This window comes from Macrotis lagotis, chromosome 1 (genome assembly GCF_037893015.1).
Source record: "Macrotis lagotis isolate mMagLag1 chromosome 1, bilby.v1.9.chrom.fasta, whole genome shotgun sequence".
Lineage (NCBI taxonomy): Eukaryota > Metazoa > Chordata > Mammalia > Peramelemorphia > Peramelidae > Macrotis > Macrotis lagotis.
The window spans coordinates 348,755,968-348,783,596 of NC_133658.1; the positions used below are offsets into that span (position 1 = coordinate 348,755,968).

The 27,629-nt window shown below is 39.6% G+C and overlaps 1 long non-coding RNA gene across 1 annotated transcript in view; it reads left to right on the plus strand.

The window, feature by feature from the left end:
- The window catches only part of LOC141517755 (uncharacterized), a 110,226-nt gene that overhangs the window by 54,209 nt on the left and 28,388 nt on the right, over positions 1–27,629 (plus strand). The window contains exon 2 of the long non-coding RNA XR_012476977.1: positions 14,222–14,412. This is a non-coding gene — a long non-coding RNA (uncharacterized LOC141517755). The remainder of the gene's footprint in view (positions 1–14,221; positions 14,413–27,629) is intronic.

The following is a 27,629-nucleotide window of genomic DNA, read 5'->3' on the forward strand; positions in this document are numbered from 1 at the left end:
CCCAGAATGAATAGTGATCTAGATGTCCCTGGAACTTTGTTCAGGCTTCAAAACCCCTGGAGGAGAGATGTCACCTAATTAGGTTATTTTGTAGGGAAGAGCTCATCTGGGGAATAGAAATATGTATGATGGGTAGATCTGAACAAACAGGGACATTGTGGCACAATGGAAAGGGCACTGGATTTGATGTTTGAGGAAATAGGTTCAAATCTTGCTTTTGACACTTATAGACTGTGATCTGGAACAAACCCCTTAACTTTCTGTGCTTTAATGAGAAAGCTGAATTAGATGATCTTGGAGAACCTTTTAGATCTGTGATCCTTTGAGATTATGGTACAGAAACTTCCATGGTCAGAGATCCTAAGGATCCTGTGTCCTCTTCCCTTGTATATTGGATTTTGGAAGTTATTAAGTTCTGCCTTCTTATATTGAATCAGACTGGGATAACATAGGATAAAATTGTCCCAAGGATGAACTGATCTAATCCTCTACTCCAAATTCAAAGCAGTTGCTGGACTATCACAATCCAATAGTCTGAACACTGAGTCAATTCAATAGCTCTATGGGCAATTATGATCCTAGGTGGTGGAGGATATGGGAGGACCCAAGTGGTTCACTTAGTTCATCGCTTCTTTATCTAGTCAATTTGGTAGTTGATTCCTCTATTCCACCACCCACTGTGCCCCTCCCAAAGCCCGGAAAATAGGGTTAAGTGACTTGCCTAGATTCATACAACTAATAAATGTCTGAGGGTGGATTTGAACTCAGGTCTTCCTGACTCAAGGCTTGGCAGCCAATCCACTGTGCCACCCAGCTGCCAACATTGAGGTAGTTAGATGGTATAGTGAATGGCATACTGGATCTAGAATTAGGAACACGAGTTCAAATGTAGCCTGAGTCATTTTTGAACTGTGTGACCCTGGGCAAGTAACTTAATCATTTCCTTAACTGTCCTTGCAGGTTGTCTTAAATATAATATATATATATATATATATATATATATAATATTTATGAAGTGATTTTTAAACCTAAAAGTATCATATCAATGCTAGCTTATTACTGTTGTTATTTTCATCTTCTTCCTTATTTTCACTGGTGCACTTTCTATTAATGAAAGTTTTAAACCCTTTCCATCTTGGGATATATTTTGGTTTGATTTGTTGTGATCAGAATTTTTAATTCTTAGTGGACAGTACTCTGGAGATGAGCTACGTTTGACTAACTTGGTCCTACAAATATACATAATCTCTCATAAGGACATAATCACAGGCTACCTGCTTATTTGAACCTACTAGAGCTCATCTCTCCCCCTCCACTCCCCCAGAATTAATGTACTTGGGGACTTCTTCCATGTCATAAAAACTCTTCAAAAAAGAGCAATGACATCACAATTGAGTGTTTTTGCCTTACTTGTAAATTGGATTTAAGGAGACAATTGTGCAAATTATAAGCCTCTCTTTTTCCTCCAGACTCATCAAGTTCCAGTGGCAAGAAAAGCATCAGGATTACTAGGATACAGTGGTTGACCTTGGTGTCTTCAATGTCTCTAAACACTCCACAACGTTTGTTTCAACTGTTTTTTATTCATCAGAAAAATTGCTTTTGTCCACCTATTCTGCTAGGAGAAATCTTCACATGTTTGGGGTAGTCACTTAATCTGTTTCCTAACTCACCAATTGGAGTAAAACTGTGATGGAAGAATCAACTAATTAATCAATCAATTGAAAACATTTTTAAAAGTACATTTATAATGTACAAAGCATTGTGCTAAATGTTAGGGATATATAGAAAATGTAAAAACAGTCCCTGACTTCAAGGAGCTTCCATTCTAATGGGGCAGACAATCTGTGCAAATGTAGGTGTACACAAGGTAAATACCTAGTAGATAAAGGATAACCTTAGAAGGGTCTACTCAACTAGCTGGATATTTGGGGAAAAGCCTCCTGCAGAAGATTCAGCTTGTGTTGACTTTATAAGGTTAGCAAAATCAAGTTTTCAATGAAACACATGTAAAATAAATATAATGTATGAACCTTTAATTTATAAAAATCTTTAATTTGGGAAGTTATTCTTCATATTAATAAATATTCTTTTCTTTAGAAGTTCACAGTAATCTTTGTATTAAATAGGTAAATTACTCTCCATATATCTAAAAATAGACTTAAAAACACCTATTATCAGTTCTGACTCTAGGATACTGAGTAGAAAAATATATTTCTCACTATTTGGCAGTCAAGTGATGGGCTAGAAGTACAGAAAGAGATGTACATTTCTAGTAAGGGTTAATCAACAATGTAAGGTAACATTAGCCAGTAAGCTTCTTGAAGGCAGGGACTGTTTTTTTTTGTTCATTTGTTTGTTTTTTCCTTTCTTTGTATCATAGCACTAGCACAGTGTCTGACGCATAGTTCTTAATAAATACTTAATATTTACTGGCTGGTTAGGATTGAATGCTAGCTTTGGAATCAAAAGACCTTAGTTCCAATCTGTGTGGCCTGAGCAAGTCACTTAACTTTTCTGGATCTTAGTTTTCTTTCTATTAAATAAGAGGTTTAGATTAGATGATCTTTGAAATTTCTTCTAGCTCTAAACCTATTCTAATTGTAATTTGGAACTATTTCTCCAAAGTCTTTTACTGTGCATGCCCTGGCAGTACCACTACTGGGTCTACTTTCCAAAGAATTTGAAGAAAGAAGAAAAGGATTTATGAGTACAAAAATATTCATAGTAGCTCTTTATGTAGTGGTGAAGGATTGGAAAATTAGGGCCTTCCCATCAACTGAAGTGAAAGTATGTTATAAGAATTGAAAGGATTAATATAATAACTGAAAGAAATGATATAAAGGACAGTTTCAGAGAAACCCAGGAAGACTTGTAAGAACAGATGCAGAATGAAGGAAGCAGAACCAGGAGGATAATTTATATATGCATTAATGCCAATATTGTAAAGATAAGGACCTTAAGATCAATGCAGTACCTAACCCCTTTTACAAAGGACTGATGATGAAGCCTGCTATCCACCTTCTGATAGAGAGATGATGACTCAAGAAGATAGAATATGAGACAATCTTTTTGACATGACCTATTTCAGAATTTGTCTTGCTTGACAGTGCACATTTGTTAGTAGGATTTGTTTTTTCTTTTCGATTTTGAGAAGAGGGAAGTGGAAAATTAAAAAAAGTGCTTATTAATTTTAAAAAGTTCAAAATTTAAAAAAATCCAATGCTAATTGGTTAGGGTTTATTATGTCTCCCTTGGTCTGTGTCCCACAGATCTGATGTTTCTGATGAGCAGAGTGGGGAAGCAGACTGGAGTTCTCACCCTGGGCGGCCAGCCATGAAGTGGAGGGCTGTGGTGGCTGGCAGGTTAGTGACTTCAGCAGTTTCCTTCCTTTCTGGAAGCAAGCAGCAGAAGGGGGAGGGACCCCATGGCTGGCAGCACGTGAGCTTCTCTCCTGAGATCCTGGACCTTAATTACTTAGCCAGCCTGGGAGCTTCTGTGCAGGAAGACAGAGTTGGCCTGTGGGTTCCATCTGTAGCCTGTGGAGATGCTCAAGCTTCCAGCCAGGTGTTGCTGTGCATTGTTCTCATGTGGAGCAGCAAGAGAAGTTTAATTAAACTGCTAATTACCCTGACTTTTCATTGGACCATTATGGGCAGTGATTAGAAACAGTTTTAACATTTCCTTCCTTTCCATAAAGGCTTTCGAATCAAGGAGTACAAGCCCTTACTTTTGTGTTTTCCTTGTTCCCCTCACATGAGTGTCCCTGCCTGTGGTTATGTCTAAAGCAGAGCTGTCAAACACAATTCTTGGCCGATGTAGCCTACGACACTTTTGAGTGCTGTCGGAACCAGATTAAAATATAATTGGTAAATATTTAACAAAATAATGTAAAATGGGGATAATCATAATACCTACCTTCCAGGGTTGTGGTGAGGATCAAATGAGATTCTAAATACTTAAAAAATGATTTTCATAGTGGCTAGAATCTACTATGTGCTAAAAAAAATGGTTAGTTATTTGTAATGATGGAGGCACATGTACCTAGCTGAAGGCTTCCTGTCCCTGAGGGGGATGCCAGTCTTGTCTGAAGGGGACAAAGAGAAGGCCTGAGGTTGGTTTGAATCTAAAATAAGACTGGCTGTTAGTATCCTAGATTTAGAGATTAGCTAAGATTTGACCATTGCTGTCAAAGAGTTGACTGCCTTTTTGGGGTGTAAAACTACAACCTCCCCAAGAGGGAACTAAGCTGTTTGAAACTGTAAAACCTTTGGTTTGATCAGACTTCTTTGAGGGTGGGAGAATGGGAGGGGAAGTCGGGGGTGGGTGGGAAGGATACTTGTCATTTTTCATTTACTGCCACATTCTACTTCTTAATGCTTATTAGCTTTGTGACCTTCTACTACCACCACCACTACTACTATTATCATTACTATTGCTACTATTACTATAACTACAACAACTACTACTACTACTACTACTACTACTACTACTACTACTACTACTACTACTACTACTATTGATATTACTCCTGCTACTGCTACTACTACTACCACTATTAGCTCTACCATTACTATTACTACTACTACTACTAGCATTTAGATAAGACAGTAAGGTATACCAAGTACTTTACAAATGTTATCTCACTTGATTCTTACAACTCTTTATGGTAGGTGCTGTTATATCTTCATTTTGTAGATGAAGAGACTGAGGCTGAGAGTCATGGTCACACAGCTTTAATAAGCATCTGAGGCAGAATTTGAATTCAGGTAATATAATGAAGGTTAAATTAACCAGCTTTTCTGACAGATCAAAATTGAATTCAAATGAATAGAATCTAATTGGTAGTTTTAAAAACGAGAAAATCTAGGCTTAGAGAGACAGTAATGTTAGATTTAGAGTCAGGAAGACCTGAGTTAATCACACATCAGATTAGTTATATGACTCTGGGCAAATTCCTTAGCCTCATCTATAAAATGAGGCTTATAAGAGAACCCATGTCTTAGGGGTAGCGAGAAGATTAAATGAAATGAGATAAGTAAAGATATGCTAGCTACTACTACCACTATTATTATCATTTGATGTTGTTGTTGCTGTTGTGCTCAGTCATGTCCAACTCGTGATCCCATTTGAAGTTTTCTTGGCAAAGATATGGGAATATCTTTCTCCATCTCATTTTACAAATGAGGAAACTGAGGCAGAGTAAAGTGATTTCCCCAAGGTCACATAGATAATAAGTGTCTGAGAGCAGATTCAAATTCAGATGAATCTTCCTGACTCCAGACTCAGAACTATTTTCATTATACTACCTGAATTCTAAGAACTAGAGGTTGAGATGTCTATGAGCAAGAATTACAGGATTTATTAACATCTTTCTCTTTATTGGGTTAATAAACTCTAAACTGTGTAAAGGGAAGTTGGCAACTTTGGTAAAGGGTGTCTGAGAGTGGTTTTTAAATAAGATAACCAGTCACCTAACTGAAATCTCATCTGAGACATTGTTATATGGGATGGATGCCATAATAATATCAGCTATCATTATTAAGGCTCATCATTAGGGTGAAGTGTCCAGAGCATTGAAGTAAGAATTCTACCCCCCCCCCCCACCTTGTCCCCCTCCCCATCAAGAATCTAAGCTTCATGAAGGCCAAGACTCTTTCATTTTTTAAAATTTGTATCTCCCTGTGTCTGGTAGGTATGGACAAGATGATCTCTAAGGTTGTATTCTGAATCCTATGATCTCATGAGTCCTCATTTTAAGATAGAAGTATAGGATCATAAAGCTGGAAAGTAACTTAGAACTTTTTTTTGAAAAGTCTATCATTGAAGATGAAGATATTTCGGCATAGAGAGGTTAAATGACTTGTCCAGATTCACAGGGCTAGTATCTAAAGTAGAATTTGAAGCCATGTTTTCTTGGCTCAAGACTAATATCCATATTGCCATTAACCAATTTCTTCCATCCAGCTAGTGTTTTCTGAAACAGGCTAGACCTGTGCGTAGGAAGATCAGTCCTGTACTGTCGATCTTACTGACCCTGGGACCCATTCTAATTCTGGTTTCTGACTTGCTATGGTACCCCTCATTCTCATTATCAGTTACTTCTTTGGATTTAGGTTACCCAGTCTTCTATTAATATGAAGTCTGGGAGAGGAATACTCAGTAGATTAACCATTAGCATCTCATTGTGAATTAGATTATCAGACAAGCCTCAGGCACCCAGAAGGCTTATGAGGGAAACCAAAAGGAATAAACTATAACCAATATCAATTTATACTTTTAGAGCTCTTTAAAGGGATGATCTCATATTAATCCCATGAAGTGAACAGTGTTATCCCCTTTTTATAGACAGGAAAATTGAAATGCTCAGATTCACATAGGGGATAGCTGTGAATTAGGACTTGTATTCAGTTTTCAGGTTTCTGAGACAATTGATCAGACTAATATCTTCTTCCAAAAAGGAGAGAAGGGATAGGGGAGATGGGACAGGACAAAGAAACAATTACTGATTGATGGATCCATGCAGGTAACCACAGGCTAATAAGGAACTTTTACTATTCCTTGTATGCAGCCCTGTCTAGCTTTACTCATGATTAATATACTCAAAAGTGATTGGGGTCTGTTTGCCTCCAACTGGTCAGTTTATAAAGGCCATTATATCTTTTTGTTCTTGAGTATAAAACAGAATAAGCCTATGTCCTGGAGACATTCAAGTTAGCCTCTAGGCTTCACCAGGCTGGTCACTCTTTCTTGGTCCCAATTATTGCCATATGCCGAATAAGGACAAAAGTAGAAGGATATGTCTTGGATGGACATGCATGTTCATGGGTTTTAATTCCAATAGATTCTATTTGGTTTCCTGTGAATGGGAATGTTGTGTTTTTCCCCCTTCAATATAAATAGATTTTTATAGACTTTTAATATCTGTGGTTTTTCTACTTCTACACCAAGCTATTGTTAAAGGGTTATAGGATTTTTTCTTATATTTTTTCCTCCTTTTGTGTTAAAACATTGATATCTTTTGCTTTTGGATCATTTTAATTTACATTTTCCTCCCTGAGGTAGTTAGGTGGAGTAGTAGACTGAGTGCTGCATTTGGAATTGGAAAATGTGAGCTCAAATCTAGCCTCTTCTTAGTTTTGTGATCCTAAACCCTTAATCTCTGTCTGCTTCAGTTTCCTCATCTGTAAAATATGGGTGATAACAACACATCCCTCCCATGATTATTGTGAGAATCCAATGAGATGTTTGCAGATCACTTAGTTTTGCTTAAAGATTTGTTTTTCTCTTTTTTTTATTCTTTCCTATAGGGGATGATCTTTCCAGTAGGTAATGAGGAAGGAAGGAAGGAAGGAAGGAAGGAAGGAAGGAAGGAAGGAAGAAACTAACATGTATTAATTATTTATTTAATCATATTACTGTTTCTGCCTTCCTTGCCCTTGTTCAGAGAGGTGAAATCACTAATTTGCCTAAGACCATACAGTTGGCTTGAAGGTTATCCTAGATTCAAACTCAGATCTTCTTAGTCCATATTGGTCTTTTTATGATTTATTTAAACATGAGACAGATGGGGAAGAAAGACAATTTGCTATTTGGTTCAGGTGGAGCAGGGCAAGGCCCTGAAGGGAATAGGTTGGATTGGAGTAGGAAGGAGAGAAGTGTAGCATTGACTGGAGGAATTTTGGAAGGGAGGAAGAAGACTGGGAGCAGACATACACACAACCTTGAACTTTCTCCTATATGGTCTTAGACTGGTCCCTGCCCTGAAACTCAGGTATTGAAGTAGAAAATGAGAAAGGGGCTGCTGCTCAGAGAAAGGATCTTATTCCCAAACTGTGAATAGCATTCCAACTTCCCTTCATGGCCATAATGCTAGAGAAAAGTTAGCCCTTGTAAAGGTTCAGAGAGCCAGGACAGCTTCTTGCCAAAATGCCATCAAAAAGTAGAGATCAGAAAGAGAGCCAAGAGGAATCTTCCTGTCGAATCTTGTGGAAAGAGGATCGAGTCAGAAGACTAAATTCACATCCTGGCCTTGCCATCTCTCTGTATGACCCTGAGAAAATAATTTCTCCTCTCTGGGCCTCAGTTTTTCATCTGTAAAACTAGAGGTTTGGATGGAATGATCACTTTTCTCTTTTCCAGCTTTCAGTCTTTGAAATCACACATTCAATAACATCAGGTCTTGAAACTTCTGAGTCCCACTTTCCTCAAACTCTTCCAACTAAAGGTTTCCTGGTCCCAGGGAAATATGATTTCTCAAATCTGAACTGATTTTTTAAATGACACAAGTGGGGGGGGGTTTCTTTTATTATTGTTAGGGATGAAGGAATGGCAAAGAGAAATAGGAAGAGAAAAACAGTAAGTGGGATCATGGTAGAGTAGAAATTATACTGTTAGGAGCCAGAACACCTGAGTTTTGGTATGAAATATATTGTTGACTTACCCTATGACTTTGGGTAAATCCCTATACTTCTTTAGATGTTAGTTTCCTTGTCTGCAAAATGAGCATGTTGGATGAATTGATCTTTAAAGTCACTTTCAGCTCTAAGGTTCTGATTTCTAAAAGACCTTTTTGGTTATGTTCCTCATGCTTTCCTTAAGCTCCAATGCCTCCAGTTTATGACCAGGTCACTGGTAAGCACTTTCCTGATGTCAGGTCTCCTAAGGGGGAATTTATCATTTTACCATCTGTCTGGTGACTGACCGGCTTCTCACCACCTGGAGCAGCACCTCCTGACTGGACTCCCGGAAACCTTACTCCTCCTTCACCCAGCCCAATCCCTGGGGGAGTTAATCTACTAAGCTTTAGAATTTTCACTCTGGGAGATAGTATTTGGATTGGTGCATGATTAAGCAAAATTTCAGATAATCGTATTCCTTCTAGTCTTCATTCCCTCTCCCCCCACTCCCCCCGACCCAGTCTTTTTACCTCTTATTTTGGGTAAAGATATCAGGTCAACACAACTATTGCTCCTGGAAAAAATCATATCAATTGACTGCCCTATGGATCAATTCACCATCCCTGTGACTCTTCAGATTGTCTTTACTTCTTATATATGAAGCAGATAGGTGATACAATGGATAGCATGCCATACTAAGAGTATGAAAAATCTGAATTCAAATTCTATTTCACACTTACTAGCTATGAAGTCATAGACAAATCATATAAACTCCCAAACTCACTTTCTTCATTTATAAATGAGGTTAATAATAGTATCTACCTTGTTGTGTGGGTCCAGTGACATGATAACGGTAAAACACTTTGTGAACCTTGAAGTCTTATAAATATTGTCATCTGTGCTGTCTCCTATTAGAATGTAAAGTCCTTGAGTCTAGAAACAATCTTGGTTTTGCCTTTGTATCCTTGGTGCTTGGCACAAGGAACTTAATAAAAGCTTTTTCATTCATCCACCATTTGAATTAATTGAAAGGCCTTTGATCAACTTCAGGAAAGGCAATGTATACACTTTGTTCTTTAATCAAGTTATTCTTGCAGCTCAATGAAAAGGACAGGCAGAGGACCTGGGTTCAGATCCACCTCTGATACTTATGACTTGGGTCACCTTGGGCAAGTTAATAATTTTACCCCCTTGGCTTTTTCATATATAACAAGAGGGACTGACTTAAAAGCTATAAATAACTGGCTGGTGGGAGGAGCTCCAGGGTTGAAGAACTGGGGCTCATCCCTTCTCCCTCTCCTCTTTTCCCCTTCTCTTCTCTTTCTCCCTCTCTTCCTCTGCCCTTTACTTCCTCTCTGTTTATTCCCCTCGTCCTCTCCCATCTCCCCACTCTCCTCCTTTTTTCTTCTCCCCCCTCTCCTTTCCAATTCTAGATTTAGGAACTTAAGATTTTAGTGGTTTCTTCATCCTCTTGATGTGAATGTGATTGGGATCTTAGAAACCTTGGTGGGGAGGCAGAAGCTCTCTCATGTGCTACTAAAATGAAAAGCCTTCCTTTATAGGCCAAATAATGGGCTCTATTTTTGCCTCACAAATACTAACTTAACTAGATTCGGAGAGACTCATCACTAGGTTGACCAAGAGGGAAGGATTTTTGTTATAGTTATTAACATAGCTCAGGAAGGCTGCCTCATGAAGTTTGGAGGGGCTACTGACCATGTATGGAAGGATTAAGTTTATGGGGAATCCTAGCCTCTAGAAGGATAAAAATAGAAGTGTTGCTACTTAACATAACTGGGTTCTGAGGCCCATAGATTTGAGGGGAGAAGGTGATATTGAGTTGTGGTTGTATCCCTACTCTTTGACCTAGAAGTGGCAATGACCCAAGACCCCAGGCTTTAGGAGACTGTAGGCTTCCTCTATTGCATGAGAGAAGGGAAAAAGGACAGAAGAGGAGAAGGAAGGGATGAAAGGAGAGAAGAGAAAAAAAGAAAAAGAGGAGGGAACAGGAAGAGAGGAAGAGTAGGGGAGAAGAGAGGAATGGAAAGGAGAATAGAAAGGAGAGGAAAAGAGAAGGGAGTATGGTGGAAGAGAAAAAAGAAGGGGGGAAGAAGAATAGGGGGTGAGAAGAGGAATAGGGGGAGAGGGGCATAAAGGGAGAAGGGCAGAGAGATGGGGAGAGGGGGAAGAAGGAAGGGAGAGGGGAAAGAAGGAAGGGAGAGGGGAAAGAAGGAAGGGAGAGGGGAAAGAAGGAAGGGAGAGGGGGAAGAAGGAGGGGAGAGGGGGAAGAAGGAGGGGAGAGGGGGAAGAAGGAAGGGAGAGGGGGAAGAAGGAGGGGAGAGGGGGAAGAAGGAGGGGAGAGTGGGAAGAGGGGAAGTGAGAGAGAGAGAGGGGGAAGAAGGAGATCCCAATCTTTCAGCCTGGAGCTCCTTCCTCCACCAACCTGGGCTATAAATAGCTCCATTTGGAACTTCACTCCTGACTCCTGCAGCAAAGTCAGCAGCCCCAGGACCTCTCAGCCTGAGATAGGAACCAGGAGAGCTTCATCATTAATCACCAATCTTTAATTAACAGCTCTGAGTCTGGAACAAAAGGTGCTTACCACAAGGATGCCAAAGGGCCCTGAACTCTCCCAGCCTGTTTTCATTTGGAGGACCCGATGGCCTTGGGGAGCCTAGGCTGGCAGAGCACAGCTCCTGGCTCCTGGCAGGGAATGGGGGGCTTGGAAGAAGAGCAGCTGGCAAAACCCCCGTCTGCTCAGACCCTCTTTGCTCCCAGGCAGATTGGAGCTGACTCGACTTGGGTAGCCTTGGAAGGTCTCTGAGCCAGCAGCCAGCTAGCTGTGCATTTGTGGGGTGTGAGCTGAGCAGAGTCCTGCAGCCCTCTCCTTGTCTTCTTAAAGTTTCTTCTCTGACTCTTCCTTATCCTGCCCACCATCCTGGAACCCAAAAGTGGGAATGGGCAATTTGGAGTTCAATTATTCAAAGCAGAAGTTGGTTAATTTGGAAGTGTAGTGGTTGACTTTCTTAGGTCTTGGTGGGGATCCCACAATCTGAGAAATTTCTCTTTGGACTATGCCAGAGTTGTTCCCTAGACCCTGTGAGAGGCAGAAGGTTAGGCAAGATTCAGGGGTCCTGGAGAGAGGATTGAATCCTGCACGACAGCATCCCAGACCCAGAACTGGAGGGGATTTCAGAGATCGGCTGCTCCAGCTTCTCTTTTTAGAAATGAAGTTGAAGACCTGCAACCCAGGTTTACAGGCTTCATTTCAGTCCTCTGGATATCTGTGACAAGGCCAAACTTTCCCTTGGGCTTCACACTTATGTTTCACTAAATCACGGGCTCTCTCTTCAGATTTGGTCTTTGGAGTAGAATCTGCTCTGGGTGGATCAGGGGTGAATCGGTGACAGGTCTGTGTATGGGTCTATTGGCAGTAAAGGGTCTGTAGCCCATCCAGAGTCTAGGGGGGAACTAGATCAGAAGAGGGGACTGCCTATGACCCGGTTTCCCCAGGTTCAGATAGAGAGTACTACTCCGAGGATACTTGTCCTCATTTTTGAAGTCTTCAGACTGACCTCTAAATACTGATGTATATTTTTGGAACATCCCTGGCTTCACCATCCTCTGTCTTTGCTGAGGATAAAGTGAGCTAATGAGCAAGGGAAGGTACTAGTATTAAAGGGGAATCAGGAAAAACTTCCTGTTTCAGGTGAAATTTTAACTGGGACTTGAACAAAACCAAGAAAGAGAAGGGATGAAGGAGAGCAAGTGAAAATGGGGGAATCTTGAGTTGGAGTGACTTGTTTGAAGACTAAGGAGGAGGTCAGATGGGGTGAATAGGATCCTGGATTTGGAGCTAGCGAGTTGCTGTTCTGTTTGGGACCCATTTGGGGAATTTTTTTTGGTAAAGATCCTGGAGTTGTCTGCCATTTCCTTCTCCAGGTCATTTAAAAGATGAAGAACTGAGGCAAACTGGGTTAAATGACTTGCCCATGGTCACATAGCCAGTAAGTGCCTGAGGCTGGATTTGAACTCAGGTTCTCTTGACCTCAGGCCTTGTGCTCAGTCTGCTGTTCCACCTCACTGCCAGAGTTAAAAAGACCTGCATTCAATCCCACCTCTGATGCTTAGTAACTGATGACACTGGGCAATTTATTTACTCTCTCAGTGCCTCAGTTTCCCCATCCATAAAATTCAGGATTTGGCCTTGGTACCTCTTTGGTCCCCTCTAGCTCATAAGTTTATGGTCATCTATGAACAGATCTCTAAGATTCCTTTTAGTTTTAATATTTGGTGGGATTTGATTTATTTCCTTCCACTCTAACAGTCCAACATGGATATCACTTTTAGGCAGTCCTATTCACTTTTTAATGATTCCCTAAAGCATTCTCCTTAGGATCTTTTAAATGCATCTTCTGTGACTCTGGAAGAGAGAGAGAATGTGACTGATGGCTTTGTGCAGTTCTGCTTTCCTTAAATCCAATTCTTGTGTAAGTCAAGACTTCCCTCTATGACGTCCTTGGTCCTCTTTGAAAATGAAGGATGAACAACAGCTTAAAACAGCTTTAAACCTGCTGCATTTCCTTTATTTCTTCCCATACCCATCCCATCCTTCCTTCTTTATCCTCAGTTTAGTTCCACATCCATTTATTGAACTTTTTTGGTTCTTTGTGCCATATGCTTGGGGGGTTATAAAGTTTACAGTCTAGTTAGGGGTGAGGCGGGAACAGAGACAAAAGACATCTTCACACAAAAAAGGACTGTTAACACTGAGCCTAGTGTGAAAATGTCTAAGAGAGGGAGAAATGCTGGGAGGCTGAATTAAGAGGTTGCTTGGAATATTAGAAAGGATTCAACAAAATCAGTAGATAATTATTGATCATTACTGTGTAACCTCAATAACAATCACAGTGTCTATCAAAGGGGCAGTCAAAGAAAACTCAAGATTTCTCTCCCTTTCTTGATAGCCTTTCTCTGAACAAGGAGAAAGTGAGACACCAAAGGGGGAAGAGAAAGTCTTGTCCTAACCCCAAATCACCAAAAATGAGAACAGACCATTATAACCATTCTCCTTGTGTCCAGTTCTTTACAAAAAGGTCTAATGGCTATCAAACTACACTTCTACCCTCTGCACAAGAAGGCAGGAGTTACAGATTCAGATTCAGTACTCAGTATTGAATATTGGTCTCCACCAATGAGGAGAGTCCCATATCATTGGACTTTGGGTCTAGGTTACAAAAGTTTAAGGCAAGATGCAGTGTGGTTTAGTGGAGAGAATTGATTTCCAAGTCAAAAAAGCCTGGTTTTAAATCTTGCTTTTTGCCATATATTGGCTGTGTGATCCTGGCCAAATCACTAACCTGTTGGTGGTCTAGACAACTCTCTAAGACTGAATTACAGAGATAGCGCCAATCTGTATCAGTAGAGGAAGTTTCCTGGTTGAGGTGTTTCATTTACCAATGAAAGCAGAGGTCTGGTCCCTATCCCTATATGCAAGGCTCTATGCCTTATTTACTTGGGAGATAGAAAAGGCAAAAATGAAAAATAACCTACCTCTCAAGAAGTTTACATTCTGTTGGAACTGGAGTCAAAGTAGGAGGTTTTGGCCAACCATAGTATGACTTTTGAAGGATCTTTCTCTAGTGTCCATACCCCCTCCTTTTACCATTGAGGTCAGAGGGCAGGTGTTCCCACAGTGAGTTCTTATTACTTATTATGTGATTGCTGAACAAGGAGAAACCTTGATGACATTTTATTGTGGCTTAAAACAAATTTTAAGTTCATATCCCCTTTACCTTTACCTTCTCTTTTTCCCCTTCTAGGTTGTGGGAAATGAAAAGCATAGCTTTTCTAAGGGGAAGAGAGAAAAGTCTTGTCTTACCATAAAAATCAACATGAGAATAGACCAGTGGTATCCAAGAAGCTCATTCTCCTTGTGTCCAGCTCTTTACATAGAATTTTGTCAATCTACACCTCTACTCTCTGTACAAGAAGGCAGGAGCCACAGATCCAGGTATAAAATTTGAGAGTGTTCCTTTCTGAGAGACAAAGTTTGTGGGGGGGAGAAAGTGGGGAGCAGTACCCCAAGACTAGTGCTTTGGGGGAAAGAAGGTAAGAGAGTATGGAAAGTCATCATCTCTGACCCTAAACCACTTTCCCAGGGGGACCAGATTGAGAGCCTCATCAAAGTAAAGCAAAAGAGGGGAGGGAGAGTAGAAGGGGCTGGAGGGATCATTGCCTAGCTTCAGGGCCTTTGATGAGTCTGAGTCCCCGTCAGGATGAGGAAGGACAAGGTGGAAACAAAATGGACTTTGGCAGGGTCTGAAAGGAAGTCAGCTAAGTGCGGAGATAGCTGCAGAGGATGAAATATGGCCCTGTTTGCTGTTCCAGTGCTGAGCTGTGCACACATATCCCCCTGATCTGGGCCAGCAGGGATGTTAACAGGGACACCGTTAAATGCAGGCAGTAAATTTCTCTTTAAAGGACCATGAAGCACGGCTTTTGGCTACGGGCTCACATGCCATTACTCTTCGCTGCGTCCTTTTGCCTTCACTGGGAGCAGGGCAGTATTTTGTTCTCCTGAAGCTAGTGAAAAGTAACATGGGGTATGTGTATGTGGAAGGGGGCTGTAATAATGGAAGCAGAAAACGTAGGAGCCCCTGGAAACAGAGCATCTGGGGGGGGGGCTTCCTGCCCAGCCTCCTTTGCCTTGACCATCTGCTTCCCTTGTTTCCCATGGGTCTGGGACTTGCCCTCTAGCCACATCCCCTCTGGAAACTGGGCCACCAAGGGAGAAAGGGGGGTGGGAATGGAGGCTATCCTCTCTAGCTCCTCTTCTTTTGCTCCTTCCTCTTCCCCACATTTGGAGGCTGCAAGGACCTGACCTTGAATGCAGGCCTCTGTGGGGCTTGGGGAATTTGTATACCAAAGAACATTACTCTTAGAAGAGTAAGACTGAAGCCTTGTCTAAGAGAGAGAGATAGAGAGAGTTGTAATCACCTCTTGAAAAAAGAACAGGTTCTGTTGTTGGGTAAGAGTGGGGTTGGGGGGGGCCTGCCTCTTAAACCTTACAGACTTGCCATTTTCCCATTTTGAAGAGCTTCCCCATCAGGGCCTGTCCTTTTTAATTTTATTTATTTGTTTAAATTAAATTTATTTTTTTCCAATGAACAAAAAGTGATTTTTCTCTTTCTTCTCTCCCCCCATTTCCATCCTGGGGGAAAATAGAAAAACAAAACTCTTGTAACAAATATACATAGTCCAGCAAAACAAATTCCCACTTTGTCCATGTCTCCAGGACTTTATTCTAGTGCCATAAGGGCTCTAGACTCTCTGCTTCATGTCTTTGCCCCCCCTCCTTCAGCTCCCTCTGCAAAGTTCTCTGTGCCCCACTTCCCACCCCCAGTTTCCTAATGCTCTGCCCCTCTCTTCTTGAAATCCCCCAGTTTTTCATCCTTATCTGTCCCTGTCCTCTGCTCTATCTCTTCAATATTACACCACTGTGGCCAGAAACTATGCCCTTGAAGTTGAAGTCACTTCTCTGGAAGCCCTGTAACATTTAGGACCATTGTACTACTAGGAGGACTCTCATCAGCATGGTGACTTGAACCCTAGCTCATCTAGAAAAAGGTTTGCCCAGGGCTTGAGACCCCTATCCTTTTGAACCAGTCTCACAACCATGGTTAGCAAGACAAAAGACCAGTTTATTAGCTCAGAGTGAGAAAAGTAGATGACCAATCCTAAGAACCTACCAATCAATGGCTCTGGAGGAAGATCACTCTGGAAATGGCAAGCCATCTCAGAAAACGGCTTGGCAAGTGTGGGAGCAGGGTGGTGAGTGGTAAGAAGGAGGGAATCAAAGGCAAGGGAAGAAGATGGTTCTTGTTTATCTTGGGAGTTGAAGAAATGACCATTTCCTTCAAGGAACAAAAATTGTAGGACTTAAGTCTCAAAGGGATCTTTGCTATTCTTATGATGTTCTAAAGTTTCCCAAGTGCTTTTTTTGCTCACAACAAACCTGTGAGGTGACTATGGCAAATATTATTATTTTTTTAATTAAAGATTTTATTTATTTTGAGTTTTATAATTTTTCCCCACCTTACTCTCCACCCCACAGAAAACAATTTGTCAGTCTTTACATTGTTTCCATGTTGTACATTGATCCAAATTGAGTGTGATGAGAGAGAAATCATATCCTTAAGGAAGAAACATAAAGTATAAGAGATAACAAGATCAGACAATAAGATAGCAGTTTTTTTTCCCTAAATTAAAGGGAATAGTCCTTGAACTTTGTTTAAACTCCACGATTCTTTGTCTGGATACAGATGGCATTCTCCATTGCAGACAGTGCAAAATTGTCCCTGATTGTTGCACTGATGGAATGAGCAAGTCCATCAAGGTTGATCATCGCCCTCATGTTGCTGTTAGGGCATACAGTGTTTTTTCTGGTTCTGCTTCTCTCACTCAGCATCAGTTCATGCAAATCCCTCCAGGCTTCCCTGAATTCTCATCCCTCCTGGTTTCTAATAGAACAATAGTGTTCCATGACATACATATGCCACAGTTTTATTGCAAATATTATTATCCCTGTTTTATTAAATCCTGGGCCATCTCCAGGCATCCTTATCCATATCCGGCCACTGGGCCCAGGTGACCCCAGAGGAAAATGTGAGACTGGTGATTTTGCACAGCACCTCCTCACTCAAACCCAATTCATATGCGTGTCTTGGCATCATCTTCCTGATGTTCCAGTCCTCTTTGAGAATGAAAGACAAATAGCAACAACAACAGCCCCCCTTTTATGAGGAGGCTTGGGGAGTTACAGTAATGTTCCTAAGGTCACTTAACTAATAAATATCAGAGTTGGAATCTGCTCCTACTTCTTTGTTCTTTAAATCCTGCACTCTTCTGGCACTGCTTCTCCTGGGACAGGGGCCTGTGTATAAAGGGAACCAGAACTTGGACTTCCTTGAGAAATGATACAAGTTAGCTCAGAGAAGCTGCTAAGACCTTCCTGGCTCCTTCCTATGTGGGGTGGAGGCCAACTGAGTGTCATTGCTCCTTTTCAATGAGATAATATTTGCAACAAGGAACAAATTTGTAACAATACTTATTCCCTACCCTTTCCCTTTATCCTTCTGGTGCTGCTTCCTCTGTATGGCTAGTGAAGCCATATGCCTGTCTGTTCTCATTCACATTAGGGGCTTCTTCTTTGACTTTGCCTGGCCTCAGTTAGGGTCTTTTTCCTTGGTTAAGTTCCCTAATGAGTAGCTGCAACTTTTCAAATTCAATTCAGTCAAAGTGCCTACTATGCTCAGTCCTTGGTCAGTCTTTCTATAAACTTGTACTCTATTGCTTCCTACTTTTTTGGAAAGCAACACAACCCCTAAACTTCTCCCATCCTCCATTGTAAGTTTTTACAAATGAAATTATATTCTAGACTGGTGTTGCCATTGGCTCCATGTACCAAGGCAATAGAGAAGTTAAAGTTTAGATAATACATGATCAGCTCCTTCTGAAGCTGACCTTGCAATAGGGGGACAAGACACAAATATAAACAAACATACTATGCAACATTATGGCATGAGCACAGTAGAGATCTGCAAACAAAGTAGAGAGAGAGGGAGTAGGGAAGAAATTTACTGACAAAGAAAACAAGAAAGTTTTTGTGACTATAGAAAAACTTACATGAATAGTTACAAAATAGAATCTGTAGAACTAGAAAAACAATACCATAATTTTACCACTGTCAATGGAAAGAACAAAATACTGAAACTGAGTATGGCATGTATAATGACCAAGCTTTATTGGTTCTAGAAGAGATGAGAAAATCTTCCCTTCTTTGCAGTCACATCTTTGGGGGATGTGATGTGAAAAATTGTATATAATTTCAAACTTAGTTGATGTGCTTTTCAATTTTGCTTTTTTTCTCATTTTCTCTCTCTTGCCTCTCCTATCTTCTCCTTCCTCTCCTCTCTCTTTATCCTTCCCTTTCATTCCCTCTCTCTGTGTCTCTTCCACCTCCTCCTTCTCTTTCTCTTCCTCCTCCTCTTCATTCTTCTCTCTCTCTCTCTCTCTCTCTCTCTCTCTCTCTCTCTCTCTCTCTCTCTCTCTCTCCCTCTCCCTCCCTCCCTCCCTCCCTCCTTCTTCCTTTGTTAAAAGTTATGACTTGTTGGGTAGGAGTGGAGTTATTTTTGTGAATGAAAGCAAGAAAAAATGTCACATGTTAATAAGAATTTTTTAAAAGAATAGATTTCATGGAAGAGATAGAAATCCAAATGGGTTTTAAAGGGTGGGCAGGAATCAAGATGCAAAGAGAGAGAGAGAAGGAGGAATAGGAAGCAACATGGACAAAGACATGAAATCAGGAGATCTTTAGAAAGTTAGGGGGGCTGACTTATAACAATCAATGCTAGGAACAAACCTACCATTTTTTTCATTGAATAATAGAGTTAAAAAGAACATCAGAAATCAATTAACCCAAATTTCTCTTTGTATGGTTGAAGAAACAGACCTAGAAAAATGACTTTGCTTTATTATATGCCAGAGCTGAGGGTTCTTTCACTCCCCCCCCCCCCCAATAAGTGACAAGGTAGAAAAGGGTACAGAGTTGTGTTTAGGAATCTGAACTTTCTGAAGGGGTGTGTGTGTGTGTGTGTGTGTGTGTGTGTGTGTGTGTTATTCCTGAACTGGTCAACTTGAGCATGCTAGCACAGTGGTCCAGAGAAAGGGTACTGACATCATCATAAACATACCTTTGCTTGGGTTCAGACACTTAATAGGAGTTTTATAGGTCTGAGCTACAGAGAACTGGCAGAAAGGAAGAGCATTCTAGGCTTGAGATGTCTGAGCTGTTGCTTCTTAAGCAGAAATGCTTTTGGGCGGGAGAACCAGAGGTCTGGTTGATGCTGTTAACTCCTTGCTGTCCTAGATGTTCTAATTCATCTCCTCTTCCCTAATGGGTGCATTAGGAAGAAAAAAGGCAGAGTAGAAAGGAGCCCTTTAAATAACCCATTGTTTAAACCATTATCTTTAATATATTCTAACCATAGTCAGAGAAAAGAGGAAAAGTTGCTATTTAGGTGTGAGTCAAAGTGCACAGTGTGTGATGAAGGGGTTGTGGGGCGGGGCTGGGGGTGGGGGACCCCAAGATATTTTCTTTCTTGCTGGCTTTTTCCACCCTATTTCTTTTTCCTCCATGTCAACACCAAACAAGACAGGACTAAAATTAATGGGGAAAGCAGCAATTAGCAAATTAGGTTAGCGGCGTGTTGCAGAGTGCCATGGCTGCCAGGGGCCGGGGCTCTGGCAGGATATTTATTAGCGGCTGTCAGAAAAGTGACACTTTGATAAATGGAGTTGGGTAATCAGCACCTCTCCGACAGCCGCCGCATTGTGAGGCCTACCGCTAAACTGCAAAATCCAACATTTTCTTTAACCCCGCACAAAAGTGAAATAACAAAAAGCTCCAGCCCCATGCCAACCCCCCGCATGGCGGCACTAGTGGAAGGGGCCTGGGCTTCCTTCCTGTCTAGGGAAGAGTGGGAAAGGAAAACTCAAAGAAGCAATTTCTGGGGAAAAGTTACCAAGATTTAGAATGTTTCTTGAACTGAGATCCAAGGTAATGAATAGGGTATCTGTGACTAATGGGCAAAGTTGTATTTGGAATTAGAAGATCCACACAGGGAATTTTTTGTGAAAGAGTCATGGCCTCTCTGATTTGGAAGAAGATGATGGAAACCCAGGCTTTTGAAATTGCAAGGGATCACAGGGTTCACCTTCTATGGAGCTAGGAATTCTCTTTACAGCAATGACAAGTGGTCATTCCAATCCCATTATTGTTAGTGTTTTCTTCTTTTGAAAAATGAACACTTATGCCTTGTGTCCTCTCAGGAGACTACACACTCCTTGAAGGTAGGGATTCAGTTTTTTTTTTTTTTTTTTTGCTTTTGAAGTCATTATTTAATAAATACTTGTTGAATTTTAGATCAGATTGCATTGATTGCATTTTACCTCCACTTGAAAATCTCCATAGAGAGATCAAGTATTCTCTATCTCCACTGAAGAAATGGGTTTAAATTATGACCAAAAGGAAAAAAAAATCTTAAAAATAGTGAATAATAAAGATTGAGGGCTTTAAAGGCATTTTAGGGATCATCTAAGAGAAGTAACAAAGTTTTTCAAGAAATCACATACTAACAAAATCTTTTTTTTTTTTTTTTTAGGTTTTTGCAAGACAATAGGGTTAAGTGGCTTGCCCAAGGCCACACAGCTAGGTAATTATTGTGTCTGAGGTCAAATTTGAAGTCAAGTACTCCTGACTCCAAGGCCAGTGCTCTATCTACTGTGCCACCTAGCTGCTCCTACTTACACAATTTTTGAAAAAATTCAAAGGGATAACAGAGGCCATTTAATTCAATGGCCTACCCCATGTAGGAATCCTTTCCACCATGACATCCCTGACAAGTGATTATCCAGTTTCTGTTCATCATGTTCAGTGATAAAGAGCTCATTCCACTCTTGGGTAACTCTAATTGTGGAGAATATTTTCCTTTTTTTTTAGCTAAGATTTGCCTCCTTATGACCTTCTCTTTGGTCCTAGATTTCTCCTTCTGGGTTCAAGCAAAACAAAAGCCTAATCCCTCTTTCAATGGACAACTCTTTAAATATTTAGAGCTGTCATTTCCCTTCTCCCCTGCTTTTTCTTTTCTAGGATAAACATCTACAATTCTTCCAAATGATCTTCAAATAGCATGACCTTTAGCCCTACTGCCATCTTGATCATCATTCTCTGTTTGCCATTTTATTGATGTACTTAATGTGGTCAGTACCCATCCCAAAGCAGTCTTACTAGGTCAACATGACTCCCTAGTTCTGGATATTATCAATTACTAACCTTTCATTAAGCATCTCTATATGTCAGAAACTAGGGTAAGTACTGGATATATAAAGACAAGAATGAAATAATCTGTCCCCTTAAGGAACTTATATTTTGTCAGGGAAGCAACATAAGTTTATGATACATAATATATTGTTTTTCATATCTATTTAAAATTGCCATTCAGTATGGTAAATTTTGAGGGGATACTAGCAGCTGGGATTAGGATGAGCCTCATTTAGGAGTTGATACAAATTGAGTTTTGAAGGAAGCTAGGGATGCTAAATAACAGATTTGAGGGAGGAGAGTGTTCTGGATATGGGAATGGGGAGCAAGGTCTAGGCTAGAGCCAAAGTGTTAATGACTTTGCATGTCAAAGAGATGAGTTTGCCTGCAATCCTAATGGGTGCTAGGGAGTGGTGGAATTTATTGGTCAGGAGAGTGACATAATCTAATCCATGCTTTGGTAATGCCCCCTTGGCAGCTATATAAAAGGATGGATCAAAGAAAGGAGAGACCTGAAGTAGGGAGACCAGTTAGGAGGTGATTGTAATAGTGCAGGCTAGAGGTGATAATAGATACTATGTCATCATTAAGGTAGCTAAGATAGTATTAACTTTCGTGGGCCATCATATCATATCATATTGCTGATTCATCTTTAACTTGTAGTCTCATAAAGCCCCTGGAATCCTAAGTGAGGAGTGATTCTGAAAAGAGAACTGGAATGGCCTCAAGGGGAAGATATCTCTCTTTTCTTTTGGTCTCTGTGGTTCTGTGAGTCTAGACTGAAGGCTGACTTATCAAAAGAATGTCTAACTTGCTAAAGCCCAAGAATAAAAAAAAACTTCTACAAAACAAAATGAAAGGAAGTGAATACTTTATGATTGTAATGAAGAGTCTTGGTCCTGAAGAGGTGAGGAGAGGATTTCCTTTCCTCACTTCTTTTTTCTTTTCAGGGGTTGGGGTCTGTGGATATGAAATATTATATATGCTAGACTAGTTGGTTTTGTTCTTGAGCAATTATGTTTAGAATTCAAGGTTTGTTTTAAACCAAAAATATAAATAAAATCGCAACAAAACTGAATAGAGCTCTAATAAGTAGCAAAGGGAGGATGGTAGGATTCAGGTTCATGAGTTGGAGGAGAGGAGTCAGGTTTCTAGTTTTTAAGAGGACTGTTTTAATGGAACTACTTCTAACAAAGATACAACAAAATATAGTCTTAAGGGACACTATTTCCAGAAAAACCTGTCATCCACCTATCTTGGCTCTGGTCAATCCTGATGCATTAGTAAAAATCTCTACAAAAATTTCTGACTACCAGTTAAACCAACAAAGAAACCAACCTATCAATAAATTGGCCAATAAATAGATATTTTAAAAAATATTTTACTTATTTGTTTTTCCAAGTACATGCGACATTTGTTTTAACCCATCATTTTTTTTTGCAAGGTTTTGAGTTTTATATTTTCTTCTTCTCTCCTTCCCTCCCCTCTCTCAGACAGAAAGCAATCTTATATAGACTCTACATTTCTAACTATGCTAAACAATAGATCTAAAATGATCATGGTGTGAGAGAAGAATCAAATATAAAGGGAAGAAAGGAAGCATTTGAGAGAAAAAAAATATAATACATAAGACAACTTTTAAAAATTGAAGATAGTAAGCTTTGGTCTTCATTCAAATTCCACAGTTACTTCTCTAGATATGGATGGTATTTTCCATCATAAGTCTTTTAAAATTGTCTTTGATTATTGTACTGCTGAAATGAACAAGTCCATCATAGTTGATCATCACAACCTTGTTGTTGTTAGTGTGTATAATGCTCTTGTGGTTCCACTCATTTCATTCCACATAAATTCATGCAAGTCTTTCCAGGCTTTTCTGAAATCTGTCCCTCAACAGAAAGCAATCTGATAAAGGTTTTACATTTGTAACCACTTCATGATTTCTTATAGAATAATAGTTTTCCATAATATACATATATTACAATTTGTTCAATCATTCCTCAATTGATGGGCATCCTCTCAATTTCCAATTCTTTGCCACTACAAAAAGAGCTGCTATATGAATATTTTTTATATGTGGAATTTTTACGTTTTTCATGATCTCTTCAAGATACAGACCCAGTAGTGATACTGCTAGATCAAATGTATGCACAGTTTTATTATTCTTTGGGCATAATTCCAAATTGCTCTCCAGAAAGGCTGGATCAGTTCACAACTCCACCAAAAAGGCATTAATGTCCCGATTTTCTTATATTCCTTCCAACATTGATCATTTTCCTTTCTTGTCATCAATAGATATTTTTATTAAGCATAACTATTTCAATTGCTATCTTCAGGGTTTGCTAGACCCTGTTCTCTGACTTTCCATGCTTAAGCATGGAAACAGCACAGATCTTGAGCCTTACTTGTTCTTTTCTGTCTTCTAAGCCATTGTGAGGACTTGTTATGGACATTCAAGTACAATTATTATACAAAAAAAGCTTACTCCTGTTGCCTCAGACATGATAGGCTCTAAATATTTATTTTATTTAAGGCAGATTGCACTGATATAGTCAAATAGAAGGCAGTTTGGGCGGCAGGATACTAGAAACTGGGGGCTATCAAGAAAGACTTCAGGTAGAAGGTATCAGTTAAGCTATGCACTTGGGTGGGTGCATCCCAGACAAGTGGCATGGCCAGTGTGAAGCATGGAGTCATATCTAATAAGCTTGGCCTGAAATTCTTTCCTAGTCTCCTTTTATCTCCTTTGTCTACACACTCTCTATGGGTGACCTCATCAGCTTCCATAGGCTTCATTATCATCTCTAAGCAGATGTCTCATAGATCTATTTATCCTGCCTCAATCTCTCCACTCAGCTTCAGTTCTTCATTCCCAACTGCCTATTGGACATTTTCAACTGGATGTCCTGAAGCCATTTTATGTCCAAATTAATTAACATTAATTATTAACATGTAATAAATTATTAATTAACAATTAACATGTCCAAAACAATGTATTACCTTTCCCCCCATACCCCTCCCTCTACCAAACTATCTCTGTCTAGAGCAGAACCATCTTTTCAGTCTCCCAGGTTCACAATTTTGATGTTATCTATGACTCCTCACCCTTCCTTACTTGACATATCCAATCAGTCACCAGATCTTGCTTTTTTACCTCTAAAGCATTTTTTTGCATTCTATTACTTCTCTTTTCTCATTGTAGCCATCACTCTAGTTCAAGGCCTTCATCACCTCTTGCCTACACTATTGCAACAGCCCCCTAATTGAATTTCCTTGCTTCTAGGTTCCTTTATTTCAACTCAGCTGCCAAAGTGATCTGCCTTAAGTGTAGAGCTGATCATGTCATTCCCAACTCAATAAATTCTAGTGGTTCCCCTTTGTCTCTAGAATAAAATAAAATTTGCTGTTCCTAAAAAAAAGCCAGTTTCATTTATAACCAATTTGAACCTGTACCTTGCCTTTCTTCCCTTCTTTCTTTTAAATTCTTCATTGTTTTTCTTTTTAAAGTAAATTTTATTCATGCCTGTTTTATATCATCCTAATTTTCCCCAATACCTCTCCCAGAGAGCCATCCTATACACAAACTAGTAATTTTTTTATTTTTATTTTTTTATTTTTTATTTTTTGCAAGGCAAATGGGGTTAAGTGGCTTGCCCAAGGCCACACAGCTAGGTAATTATTAAGTGTTTGAGACAGGATTTGAACCCAGGTACTCCTGACTCCAGGGTCGCTGCTTTATCCACTGTACCACCTAGCTGCCCCTCAGACTAGTAATTTTTTTTAAATACAAAAAAAGGAAAGGAAAAAGAAAAGGAAAAAAATTCGTATAACTTATTAGTGCATTGAAAAAAGCCTGAGAATACATATTAGTGTCCAACACCCATGGACTCTCTATCTCTGTAAATGGGAAGGGTAGGACTATCTTTTGAAATGTGCTTGTTTTTTATAATTCACTTTTAAAATTGTTTGGTGGGTATTCTTTTTGTAGCCATTGTATAGATTCTTTTTTTAATTTTGTTTTGACTTTTTGCTCTGCTTACTTCACTTTGTATTAATGCATGTAGATAGTTCCATGTTTCTCTTCATTAATCATATTTATTATTAGCCATTTCCCAATGGATGGGCATTTGCTTTGATTTCAATTCTTTGCTATCACAAAAAGTGCTATGATAAATATTTCAGTGTATGTGAAAACTTTCTTCTTATCAATGGTCTCCTTGAGGTATAAACCTAATAGAATAGACAAAGGGTATGAATATTTTAGTCATTTAATTTGTGTAATTCCAAATTGCTTCCTGAAGTGGTTGCACTGATTCCTAGCTCCCATAATTGCTAGTTCCTTCCATAACCCTTTTGTCATAACCCCTCCAATAGTATTGACTATTTTTACCTTTTGTCATCAATATCATTTTGCATAGTATATAGGTGAAACTTTATGGGTTGGTTGGAAATTCTGTTGTTATGTTGATTTGGGATATTCTTTTATATGGCTGTAAGAGTTTTCAATTCTTCATTTGAGAACTCTTTGTTAATATCCATTTATATATTGAGAAATGGCTTTTGGTTTCTCTCTCTCTCTCTCTCTCTCTCTCTTTAATTTAATTTTTTTGTTTGTTTTTTGCCCAAGGTCCTACAACTAAGCAAGTATTAAGTATCTGAGGTTGGGTTTGAACTTAGGTCCTCCTGATCAGGGCAGGTGCTCCATTCACTGCACCACCTAGCTGCGTTCTCTCTCTCTCTCTCTCTCTCTCTCTCTCTCTCTCTCTCTCTCTCTCTCTCTCTCTCTCTCTCTCTCTCCCATATATATCTTGTTTATTAAATCTTCAATAAAGAAATCTGAATAAATGATTTTTCATCCCTTCAACAGCTTTCCTTTTCTTAGGTGAATTTATTTTTTTTCAGAAGTTTTTCAGTTTTATTTACACAAAGCTATCTATTTCATCTTTTCTAATTGCCTCTATTCCTTGTTTGGTTAAGAATACATCTCCTACCCATAATTGTGAGAGGTCTAGGATCTGTTTCTCTTAAATTTTTTAATAGCTTCTTTTTCTTTTTATAATCCCCTTCTTTGATTATTCCCCAATCCTCTCACATTTCAATCTGTCCTCTTCTGCCTTCTTTTCTGTTACCTATAAACATGCTCAGGTCTCCTGATTCTTAAAACAAACAAACAAAAACCAAGCAAAAAACTCACAACCAAAAAACAATCAACCTCCAAAATATAATGAACCTCCAAAACACAATTCCTTCACTTAATCCTGTCATTTCCACAATCTCCTCCCTTTCTACATCCTCTCCTCCCTTTTATTGCCAAGCTTCTGGGGAAGTTCCATCCATACTTATTTCTAATTCCTTACTTTTCACTCCTTACATTTCCATTGCCACTGGACTAAACTGTTCTCATTAAGGTTAACAATCATTTCTTAACTGCTAAATACAATAGTCTTGTCTCAATCATCATCCTTCTGCAACTTTTGACACTTGGGGTTTACCCTTCTACCTGGATTCTGTTCCTCCTTTAGCTTCAGTGACACTGCTCTCTCATGGCTCTCTTCTGGTATTACTATTTATTTCATATCTTTTATTGAATCATCATCCATCTCTTGCATCTTTACTGTGTGTGTTCTCCTGGACCCTCTTATTCCTATGCCTTTTTTCTCTTCAACTTCCATAGGTTCAAATATTATTTCTAGTCTCAGGAATGTATATCCCCAGCCCTAATCTCTCTCAGGGATTCTAATGTATTGCCAATTGTCTGTATGTCCCTATTGATATTGGAAATCTAGCTTGCCTACACCCATATTGCCTCCAAACTTTCCTATTTTTGATCAGTCTTTTCAGTTGTCCATATTTACAACCAAAGAATCATCTTTGCTTTCTTCCTCTCCCTCACCTTCCCTATCCAGTAAGATGCAAAGTCTTGTTGATTCTACCAATCAGAGCTTTGTGGTGTCTGTTCTAAGTAGCAACCTCTGGGAAATGGAGAAATCTACTACTCCTTAAAAAAAAAAGGATTAATTTATAATCAAAAAGTTGATTTATTTATAATCAACTTGAATCTGCCCCTCCTTCCCTTCCCTTCTAACGTTTTATCATTGAGTATCTGATTCTACAATTCATCAGTTTCCCTCAGATTTATTCACTTTTCCCCTCTCATGTGGCCACCACCTTCAGTTTTAGACCCTCACCTCAGCTTAACTATTGTAATGACATCCTACTACTTGGCTTCCCTGCCTCTAGTTTCTCTTCTTTCAGTCTTGTATTCAGGAGTAAAAAGAACCATCTTAACTCACAGATCTAACTAAATTGTTTTATTGGGAAGTTCTATTCCATTTGTACGTGCTCAA